We start from the raw sequence: 11,641 nt of genomic DNA, 5'->3' as shown, positions 1-11,641 counted from the left end.
GCCCCAGGCCAAGCGTGGGCCCAGAGCTCCTTGTGCCCAGCTACACTCAGTGTGGAGAGATGGGGGGGGCGCTAGGGCAGTGGGTGCTCAGGGAGCACACAGGAGAGAGCACCCCTCCCCAGGTGGCTGCACTGGGTCACAGGTCCAGCCAAGGGGGAGGAGCTTCTGAAGGATCCATGGGGGAGACGCTTGGAAAGGTGTCCCCCACCCCCGAGTCAGGCTCCAGGGCAAGCGACACTGAGATACCACATTGCTTCCCTCCAACCAGAAGATCCGCCTGCCTACAAAGGTCCTGCCCAGGAGCGGGCCTGCTCGACTTTGGCTGAAAGGCCCAGAAGGCACATGGCTCACCACTGCTGACTTGAACGTGGAGATGTACGTGCTTCTCACTTCAGTGCTGTTACGGGCTCCCCTGCATCCCCCAAAAGACGTGGAAGTTCTAATACCCAGTACCTGTGATCGTGACCTTATCTGGAAATAGAGTCAGCAGATCATCAAGTTAAGATGAGATCATTAGGCCTTATTCCAACATGACTGATGTCCTTGTTAAAAGGGGAAACTTAGACACAGAGAAAGACACACACAGAAAAAAGATGAGGTGAGGGCACGGAGAGAAGGTGGCAGACTAGCCCAGAAATGCCCAAGGCCAGGAGGACTAGGAGAGAAGCCTAGGAGGCATCCTCCCTGCGGCCTCAGGAGGAATCCACCCTCCCAACAGGACACATCACATGGATTTCAGACTCTGGCCTCCAGAAACGTGAGACAATGAATTCCCATTGGTTAAGCCACTGGCTTTGTGGTGCTTTGTTATGGAAGCCCCGAGAAACAAAAACAAGAACCAACATATACTGGAGCAAAGGGAAAAGAGAGAGAGAGAGGCAAACTAAGAAACAGACTCTTAACTACTAATGGTCACCAAGGGGGGCGGAATTAGGGGATGGGGACGAAGGAGGGCACTTGTGACGAGCGCTGGGTGATATAGGAAAGCGCTGAATCTCTAAATGGTACCCCTAAAATTAACATTACACTGTATGTTAACCAAATGGAATTTAAATAAAAATTTCTTTTTTTTAAAGATTTTATTTATTTGACATGGAGAGACACAGTGAGAGAGGGAACACAAGCAGGGGGAGTGGGAGAGGGAGAAGCAGGCTTCCTGCCAAGCGGGGAGCCCGATGCGGGGCTCAATCCCAGAACCCTGGGATCATGACCTAAGCCAGAGGCAGACGCTTAATGGCTGAGCCACCTAGGTGCCCCTTAAATAAAAACTTAAAAAAAAAAAAAAAGAACCAGCATGACAAGCAGCCCAGCCTGATTCTGTCATCTTTTTTTATTTCATAGGAAGAGAAACCAGGATAGTCCGAGATGGGACGAGGGGTTTGTTCTGAGTTACTCGTGAGTCGGTGACGAATGGCATGGGCTTTAGAATCAAAAGGACCTGGGTTTAAATCCCACTGTACCAGTTACTTGCTGTGTAACATTGACCACGTTACTGAACCCCTCTGAATTCAAGTTCCACATCCAAAAAACACCACCTGGGGATAATGATAGTCCATCTTCTACGGGATCACCGTGCAGATAATAAAAGGACGTGCATAGAAAGACTGAGTATCGTGCCGGGCAGACAATGGTCCATTTTTCAGATTATGAAAAAATAAATCTAGTGCCCAGCCAGGGCCTGACGCAAAGCATGGATGCTTGCCAGCCTCACCGCCCCACTGCACCGGCCTCTGCTGCTGGAAAAGCTGCCTATGGACCATGCGATTCTCCCCACGCAGGAATATGCCCACCTCCACCCAGAGGTGGGACCGTGTGATGTCCTGCCCAAACAAAATGCTTTTGAGATGAAAGGGGGTGCGATAAACAATCAGGTGGGGGCCGATGGACTCAGCTGGGAAGTGTAGCGCCCCCAGAAAGAAGCAGCTCAGAGAGAATCCCACTTGCTCAGAAAAGGCTGCCACAGGGCCCATGGGAACTCCATGTGTGTTATGGGCTGAACTGTGTCCTCGCAAATTCCTATGTTGAAGTTCTAATCCCCAGTGCCACAGTGTGACTATATTGGAGACAGTGTCTTTACAGAGGTGACTGGGGGGCTCCTGGGGGGCTCAGTCAGTTAAGCAGCCAGCTCTCGATTTTGGCTCAGGTCATGATCGCAGGGTCCTGAGATCGAGCTCCGTGTCCAGCTCCGTGTCCAGCTCCGTTCTCAGCTTGACAGTCTCTCTCTCCCTCCCTCTGTCCCTCCCCCTGCTCATGCATGCAGACGCTTACTCTCTCTCTCTAAAATACATAAATCTGAAAGAAATTTATTTAAAAAAATAAAGAGGTAATTAGGGTAAAATGAGGTCATATGGGTGAGTATCCAGTAGGACTGGTGTGCTTGTAAGAGGAGATCAGGACACAGGCATGCACAGAGGGACAACCCTGTGAGGACACAGGGAGTGGACGGCCATCTGCAGTCCCAGGGTGAGAGGCCCCAACCCCCACTCCTTGATTTTGGATATCCAGCTTCCAGAACCGAGGGAAAACCAATCTCTGTTGCTTAGGCCCCAGGGTCTGTGGTACTTTGCCCCCGTAGCCCGAGCAGGCTAATACGGTCACCCTTAGTGGCTGTGCTGAGGGCACAGGCCAGCGTCAGACAGGTCCTGGGATGGAAAGAGACAGAGGAGATGGGCAGGAGAGCGTGTTTTCCTTAGATCCCCAGAGGGGCTGGAGGTGAATGTCAGGAATGACGGGCTCATAAGGCAGTAATTAACAGTCGCGGGAAACTCCTCTCATCAGATGCTTTGGGATATTGTACCATCTCCATTTTGCTGACTTTGGAGAAAGAAATGACGATAAATAAATGTAAAGCACACTGGTGATGGTGTGAAATGATGCTTCATCTAATTATCACTATTCCGTGGTGTCATTAACATATACTTGAGGAGAATGGTAATGACTTTTACATTTACGCCAGCACGGATTTGCTGTCTTAAGCCCATAGCACGGGGACACGATATTCCCCGGGACGGCGTCTCTGGCAGACAGAGATAGGACTGTTTGAGCAGGTGAGAAGAAGGCCTCACGGCTGCCCAGCCGCCCAGGCACTGAGCTAACACAGGGGCTCCAGGAAGGCCCAAAGAAGACCCGGGAGTCAAGAAATGAAGAGTAGATAACTGTTGGGCATCGGGGGAGAGGCTGGAGAGCCCTTCCTCAATCACAGACATCCCTTTCTGCCTAATGAGGGCTACAGTGCAGGGACTGGGGCTCCCTCTTTCTTGGATAGTCCTAGCATCGTGGCACCCCTGGAAGTCACTGCTCTGAATCTAAGGAGTGAATAAGGTCCTGACTGATGCACAAATATTCTCACGGGGTTACTTTTCTCAGGTTCCTATTATCTATTTCTCGCTCCCTCAGACTGGAGTAAAAACACGTGTCACATAACTGACAATTTGACCACCCCATGTTGTGGACCCCAGTCCCCTGAAATTCTCCTGCACGAGCACATAGCCACTCTGCACTCTTGTGCTCATCCTTCCCTCCACCTCGTGCCTGCCCCAACCCTGACCCTTCTGGGGCAGACCACAGTGGTGGCAATGCCCGGGACCACAGCCCCTCTTCCCACCGGCCCAACAGTGAGCACACTGCCTGGGACAACCAGTCAGCAGGCCGGCCTGGCCGGTGTCCCCTCTGCTGATGTGGAAGATGGGCACAGCCAACAGGATTTCCCCCCTCGGGGTCCCACTGGGAAAAGGCACAAGAGGAAGCAATTAGGAGCAGATGCTGGGGCAGAGAAGTTGCTCAGCCTGAGGCCAGAAGAGCGGACATGGAACCACGAGGAGTCAGGACAAGGTCCAAGGACCAGGAAACAGGAGGAAGAAGGATGGGAGGGAACGGAGAGGCTCGTTGGCCATGAGAAGACAGAGGAGCAGACCTGCCACGTGGACTCAGGGACGCTCAGAGAGAGCGAGGTTCCCACGAGACAAGCTGAGTGAGTGAGCACAGCCCCCAGCCCGCTCCCCAGTGCTGCCCCTGTCCCACAGCCTTGCCATGAGCTCCTCCTAAGGCAGTGGCGTCCTAACCCTAACTCTGTGGCAGCGACCTCACTTGGTAATAGGGTCTTTGCAGACGTAGGAAGGGACTGAGATGACACATTGAGGATGTCTTTCCAAGGGGCAGAAAAGAACACTAGAGACACAGAGAAGTCAGGAGAAGGTGGAGGCCGAGATGGGGTGATGGGCCAGTGAGCCCCGGCTCACCAGGGGGTACCAGCAGGTGCCAGAAGAGAAGACAGAAGAGAGGCAGGGAACAGATTCTCCTTCAGAGTTTCTGGAAGGAACCAACCCTTCCCGCACCCTGATTTCAGACTTCTGGCCTCCTAAACTGAGACAGAATAAATTTGTCTTGTTTTAAACTACCCAGTTTGTGGCGATTTGCTACGGAAATGAATACAAGTGCTCTGAGCAAGTCATGGCTCCTTGCAACCAAAAGGATACTTTTTAAGAAACACAACTTCATGGCCATGACCCAGAGGGTGGGTGTGACAACAGAGGTTGGGGTGACTGGACCCCACATTGGCCTTGGGTACCATCTACTCTGTGGCCTTTCTCTCAGTGGGGCTCAGCTGCCACCTGAGAAAACGGGGGATGAGCCTCAAAGCCCCTTCCTGATGCGACAGTCCAAGCCTCACCGTAGATTTCTATGGAAAAGGCTGAACGGGGACGAGCCAATGACGAGCCAGGGGACAAATTCCAAGCTATTCTTTTTAGAACTGGTCGCCATTCTCCTCTCCGAGAAGCGTTACTCAGACTCAGCATGGAGATGGAGTAGCTGCCTACTTGCTGCCATAAATAGCTCCGAATGTCTTTACCACCAACAGCTCAGAGCTGCAGAGGGCGCATGCGGGCTTTCCGAGGCTATCGGCGCACAGCTGAGCTGCTCGGCCAGGTCACCCCGTGGAGGTGGAGGGTGAATGCACCAGGGCTGTCCGCCCCATTCACTCTGTGCTACCATGTACGACAGCTCAGGAGTGGAATCAGGGCACCAGGCTCCCAGCTGCACCCATGAAAACCTCCAGGTCCCCTAGGACACATGCGTCTGGGTACCTGCCTCAGGTGCCACATGCCTTCGGGCAGACAAGCAACTGCTTGCAGAGGGAAGTCAGAGCTCAGAGAGAGCCCCTTCCCACCAGGCCAGGAGCTGTGAGGATGAGGCTCAGCCCCATTTCTGAGGCCCCAGCTTCACTGTCCACTCTCTTCCTCGAAAATCCCACTTAAAAAAATATTTCAGGGTGGGAGAAATGGGGAGATGCTAGTAAAAGGGTACAAACTTCCAGTGATAAGATGCCTAAGTTCTGAGCGTCCGATGGGTGGCACGGTGACTATGGTTAATAACCCTGTGCTGTGTGCTCTTGAATGTTGCTAATGGGGTCCTAAATGGTAAGTATGTGAGGTGACAGGTGTGCTAATTAACTTGATTGTGGGAATCACCACAACAGATACATAGAGCAACTCATCACGTTATACACCTTAAATATATACCATTTTCATTTGTAAATTGTACCTCAGGAAAGCTGGAAACAAATTTAAGAATAGAAAACAAAACAAGATACTTCAGATTTTCAACACAATACTTGATGACTGTTGTAACTACGGAGAAAGAAAATCCTACCAGCCAGGCTCATCCGTGCACATCAGCCCGCCTCCCAGGTGGCAGCCCTTCCCAGGCCAGCCTGGTGGGTCTAAACAATACGGAGGTAAAACCCAATTTAGAAGCAAGCTTTCTGTAAAATCAACACACAGAAATCAGTTGCATTTTTATACACTAACAATGAGACAGAAGAGAGAGAAATTAAGGAATCAGTCCCATTCACAATTGCACCAAAAACCATAAGATACCTAGGAATAAACCTAACCAATGAGGTTAAGGATCTGTACTCTGAAAACTACAGAACACTTATGAGAGAAATTGAGGAAGACACAAAGAAATGGAAAAACTCCATGCTCATGGATTGGAAGAACAAATATTGTTAAAATGTCTATGCTACCCAGAGCAAGCTACACAGTCAATGCAATCCCTATCAAAAAAACCATCAATATATTTCACAGAGCTGAAAAGAATAATCCTAAAATTTGTATGGAACCAGAAAAGATGCTGAATAGCCAAAGGAATGTTAAAAAAGAAAAGCAAAGATGGTGGCATCACAATTCTGTACTTTAAGCTATATTACAAAGCTGTAATCATCCAGACAGTATGACACTGGCACAAAAACAGACACACAGATCAAGAGAACAGAATAGAGAACCCAGAAATGGACCCTCAACTCTATGGTCAACTAATCTTTGACAAAGCAGGAAAGAATATCCAATGGAAAAAAGACAGTCTCTTCCACAAATGGTGCTGGAGAAATTGGACAGCCACATGCAGAAGAATGAAACAGGATCATTTCCTTACACCATACACAAAAATAAACTCAAAATGGATTTAGGACCTAAATGTGAGACAGGAATCCATCAAAATCCTAGAGGAGAACACAGGCAGTAACCTCTGTGACCTTGGCCGCAGTAACTTCTTGCAAGACACAACTCCAAAGGCAAAAGAAACAAAAGCAAAAATGAGCTACAGGGACTTTATCAAGATAAAAAGCCTTCACACAGAAAAGGAAACAGGTGACAAAACCAAAAGACAGAAGACAGAATGGGAGAAGATATTTGCAAATGATACATCAGTTAAAGGGCTAGTATCCAAAATCTATAAAGAACTTATCAAACTCAACAGCCAAAGAACAAATAATCCAGTCAAGAAATGAGCAGAAGACACGAACAGACATTTCTCCAAAGAAGACATACAAATGGCCAACAGACACAAGAAAATGTGCTCCACATCACTCGGCATCAGGGAAATACAAACCAAAACCCCAATGAGATACCACCTCACGCCAGTCAGAATGGCTAAAATTAACAAGTCAAGAAACAACAGATGTTGGCAAGGATGCAGAGAAAGGGGAACTCTTACACTGCTGGTGGGAATGCAAACTGGTGCAGCCACTCTGGAAAACAGTGTGGAGGTTCCTCAAAAAGTTGAAAATGAGCTATCCTATGACCCAGCAATTACACTACTAGGTATTTACCCCAAGGATATAAACACAGTGATCCAAAGGGGCACCTGCACTCCAATGTTTATAGCAGCAATGTCCACAATAGCCAAACCATAGAAAAAGCCCAAATGTCCATCAACAGACGAATGGATAACGAAGATGTAGTATATATACATATGTTACACACACACACACACAATGGAATATTACTCAGCCATCAAAAATGAAATCTTACCATTTGCAATGACGTGGATGGAACTAGAGGGTATTATGCTAAGCAAAATAAGCCAATCAGAGAAAGACAATTCTCATATGATTTCACTCATATGTGGAATTTAAGAAACAAAAGAGAGGATCATAGGGGAATGGAGGGAAAAATAAAATAAGACAAAATCAGAGAGGGAGAGAAACCATAAGAGACTGTTAACCGTTGGAAACAAGCTGAGGGTTGCTGGAGGGGTGGGGGGGATGGGGCAACTGCGGGATGAACATTAAGGAGGGCACGTGATGTAATGAGCACTGATATGCAACTGATGAATCCCTGAACTCTACCTCTGCAACTAAGAATACACTGTATGTTAATTAATTGAATTTAAATAAAAATACATAAATAAGTATTTTTTTTTAAAGGCAGGCTTTCAGCTGCTTACATCTCAAGCTAAATCTTGGGCTTTTCTTGCTCCAGTTACATGTCGTCAGGTGAGACGGGGCAGCAGCATCAAACACCTGCTGCCGTCATTGATCAGAGGAGACCACTGGCAAGAGGAGGGCCCGAGAGACTGTCTGGGCCACTGATGGCCCCCTCTATTCTACAGAGAAGGAACTTGAATATTAGAGAGGGAGAATGGCCTAAGGTCACATGGCAAGGAGAGGGGGCACTGGGACCAGAATCCAGGACTTAAGTGCTCTTTTCTCCTCCCAATTCCTGGCTCCCAAGGAAATACCTTCTGACTCTTGGATAAGAGACAGATTAACTCACCCCAAGGCTTTCAAACCCTAAACCGTTAACCTCACTAAAAGCGAGCCCCACATTACCATTGCCATTGGCCCTGCTCCAGCTTAAGCCGCAAATGCAACCACCATTGGGCTTCCCTGGCATTTAGGGATTCACCGTGGCTGACCACGATGGGGAAGGCCCCAGCAGGGAACCTCCCGGCACACCCAACACGCCTGCTTAGGATCCCACAGTCCTGGTGATTCTCTCCCCCTCATCTTTCCACAGACGCGCCGTGGGCTTCTCCGCACGTGTTTGGGAGGAGAAGGCAGGGAGGTCAGTGACAATATTACAGCCAGAGTGACTGCAGCCAGTGCTTAAAAATTCAGCTTAGCAATGACAGCTCCCAGACATTAATACTTGTCAAGAGCCAAACCTTAAAACTTCAAGGAAAATTGTGGTGAACATCTTTCTGACTTTGAGACAGGGAAGGATTTTTTTTCTTAAAGAAGATTAAAAAGTGCTAACCATAAAATAAAACATTGATAAAATTGCCTATATCAGAAGCAAAATAAAATATTGATAAATTTGCCTATATCAAAAGCAAAGACTTCTGTTTATCAGAAGATCCTTAAAGAAAACTGAAAGCTACAAACTGGAAAACAAAAGATATTTGCAACATGTAAGGAAAAAGGATTTGCATCAAGAAAATATAAATAGTTCTTATAATAAGAGGCAACTGAATAGAAAAATGGGCAAAAGACTTGAAATGGAAAGAGGAGAAACAAGTGGCTGATAATTGTATGAGGAGATGCCCCACCCCACTCACGATCAAGGAAATGCAAATAAGGTCATGGCCAGATCCCATTTTATACCCATTCAACTGATACCAACGAAGAACCTGGCAAGGTCTGCAGAGGGTGGAGACTTGGGGAATCACTTTTGCATTGCTGGGAGCGCTGTTGATGATGCAATCACTTTCAGAAAACAACTTGGGTTAACTTATAAAGATGAGTATTCACCTACCCTGTGGGCTCCACTAAAGATAACCACTTGCTTTTCTTCCTCTGAGAAACCCAGTTGCTCTGCCCTTGGACCTGGGCTGACTTACCAACTTGCTCCACCAACAGAACCTGGTGGGAGTGCCAGGCTGAGACTTTAGGGTTGACCATCAGAAGCATCTGGGAAAACCCGCATCAGGAGCCCCGAGTTGCCATGCCAGGAGAAGCGAGGGGAAAAGCCCAAAAGGAGAGGTCCTGGACTCCGGGGACAGAGAGGTGCCAACCCAGCCCCATCCACTGAAGCCACCCCCTCTGATCCCTGTGAGCAGCACGCATGGTGTGGTTGTGTGGGACCACAGGGTGGTTTGTGTCACAGCAGTAAATGACTGGGCACCCGGCCTGGGACTCCTGTCCAAGTACACCAGGAGGCACAGACACATGCACGGTGGCTCTGGGCAACGCTGAACTGGAAACAGATGCCCCCAGGCAAGAGAAGAATTACGTGAATTGTGGCAGAGACCCCCGGTGGCATATTATACAGCTGTGAAAATGAATGAACCATAGCTAGGCACCAACATAAGCGGGTCTTGGTGACATAAAGTTCAAAAATAGGCAAATCTAAAAACAAAAAAATAGGCAAAACTACGGCACACCCTATGTAGGGATACAGGTATAAGTGATAAGACTGAAACTAACCCAACAGTGATAAGGAAAGATGAGCACAGTCAGGATCATGATTATCTGTAGGAGACGGAGAGGTGGGGGAGAGACAGGGTATTCCCCACTGAGCACAAAGGCAGATGCATCCATTATTATAGTGGTTAAAGGAACTCTCGAAAGTAATCAATAACAGAGCATTGTGAAATAAGGTAATAATCCCGTTACTCTATCTCACCTCCTGTTGTAAAAGCAAACCGTCCACTAGACAGATAACCAAGGCTGCTCCGCTCCTACACGACCGCAGAGGGATGGCTAAGATGGCCCAGGCAGGAGCCTCTAGCTTTGGGAGATAGAGCATGTTATCGGNGAGCACAGTCAGGATCATGATTATCTGTAGGAGACGGAGAGGTGGGGGAGAGACAGGGTATTCCCCACTGAGCACAAAGGCAGATGCATCCATTATTATAGTGGTTAAAGGAACTCTCGAAAGTAATCAATAACAGAGCATTGTGAAATAAGGTAATAATCCCGTTACTCTATCTCACCTCTGTTGTAAAAGCAAACCGTCCACTAGACAGATAACCAAGGCTGCTCCGCTCCTATACGACCGCAGAGGGATGGCTAAGATGGCCCAGGCAGGAGCCTCTAGCTTTGGGAGATAGAGCATGTTATCGGTCACCCCCGGGTGCCATGCACCCCACTATCCAGGAAGGCTGGCTCACTGGAAGCTCACCACCATAAAAGGCAGCCTTTCCTCACACCCCCCGCCCCCGCCGAGCCACCTGGAATCACCGAGCCTTGTGTTTTATTTTACAATTGTGTGCCTACCACTTAACGTGGAAAGATATTACTTATAAAAGATGATTCCTGAAAGGAAAGTTTGGGGTTTTATTATACCTCTGGGCTAGATTGGGCGATCATTGAAGAAATAAGGTTGTACCCTTTTCATTTCCTATCCGCAGGACAATATTTTAGCAGTGCGCAGGGTCAGGGAGAAGGAGCCGAGGACCAGAGCCGTGCGATGCGTGGCGGAGGAACCGGTGCCCACAGAGCACGTAGGACACTTGCTTCAGACCTTCACAGGAGCAAGGAGGCCCGCGTCCGACAGACGCTGCCAGGGAACGTGCGAAACGCTTCTCAAAAGACAGGCACGGGCTTGTGGAAAACAGCCAGGGCAGAGGACAGTCTGCCCCCGGCCAACCAGGGCTGGGAGCGCTCGGGCCCTGGCCCCGAGACGGCTCCATCTTCAAGCCACCTGAGCATCTAGTCACTCCTGTGACCTGCTGGGTGAGTCAGCCTCTCTCCTCCCTTTCCTTCTTCCCTCATCTCCTCCTTTTTCTAACATAGAGGTTGGATTCCTTATTTCCTAACGTGGCTCCAGTTCTATGTTCCGGGATTCTACGTGTTGTAGGATTGTAAGAAACGAGGAACATTCCTCCAGGGTCACCACGGCCACCCCACCGTGAGCACGGGCAGTCACTTCTACCAATCCTAGACCTCAGAGCTCTCCAGCCCCACCTCTTCCCCACGGCCCAAGCCCCACTCCTACAAGCACACACCGAGCAGGTCACAAGTCAGTGCTATGCAGAGGGTTCCACAGGGAAAGAACTCAAATTCTCCACCCTGACCCTGGGATGGCTCGCAAGGGCAGCCCCAGAGACCGCAAGAGGAGTAGCCAGCTGGGTCAGTGCTGGCAGGGTGGCGGGGGCCTGCCTCCCACCCCAGGAAGCCCAGGGGACCCCCGGCCTCCACATCTCCCTCGCTGCCTCTGGACAGACCATGGAGTCTGGAGGTCCTCTGAGGTCACCTGGCTGCAACACCCTGCCCCCTACTCCAGGTCATCTGAGACCTGTGGCCACTCCAGAGACGCTCCCTATGGGGCTCCAACAGCACCTGGGGGGCAGATTGGACCCAGGCCCATTTTCCTGAGGGAAGAACCACTGTGTGCCTCAGTGTCCTTATTTGTAAAAT

The 11,641-nt window shown here is 49.3% G+C and overlaps 1 protein-coding gene across 1 annotated transcript in view; it reads right to left on the bottom strand.

Moving 5' to 3' along the window:
• Positions 1 to 11,641, bottom strand: part of CAMTA1 (calmodulin binding transcription activator 1) — a 682,439-nt gene that overhangs the window by 336,871 nt on the left and 333,927 nt on the right.

This window comes from Ailuropoda melanoleuca, chromosome 11, assembly GCF_002007445.2.
Source record: "Ailuropoda melanoleuca isolate Jingjing chromosome 11, ASM200744v2, whole genome shotgun sequence".
Classification (NCBI taxonomy): domain Eukaryota; kingdom Metazoa; phylum Chordata; class Mammalia; order Carnivora; family Ursidae; genus Ailuropoda; species Ailuropoda melanoleuca.
Note: the sequence above shows the minus strand (reverse complement) of the source record. Positions and strands in the feature narration are given on the sequence as shown.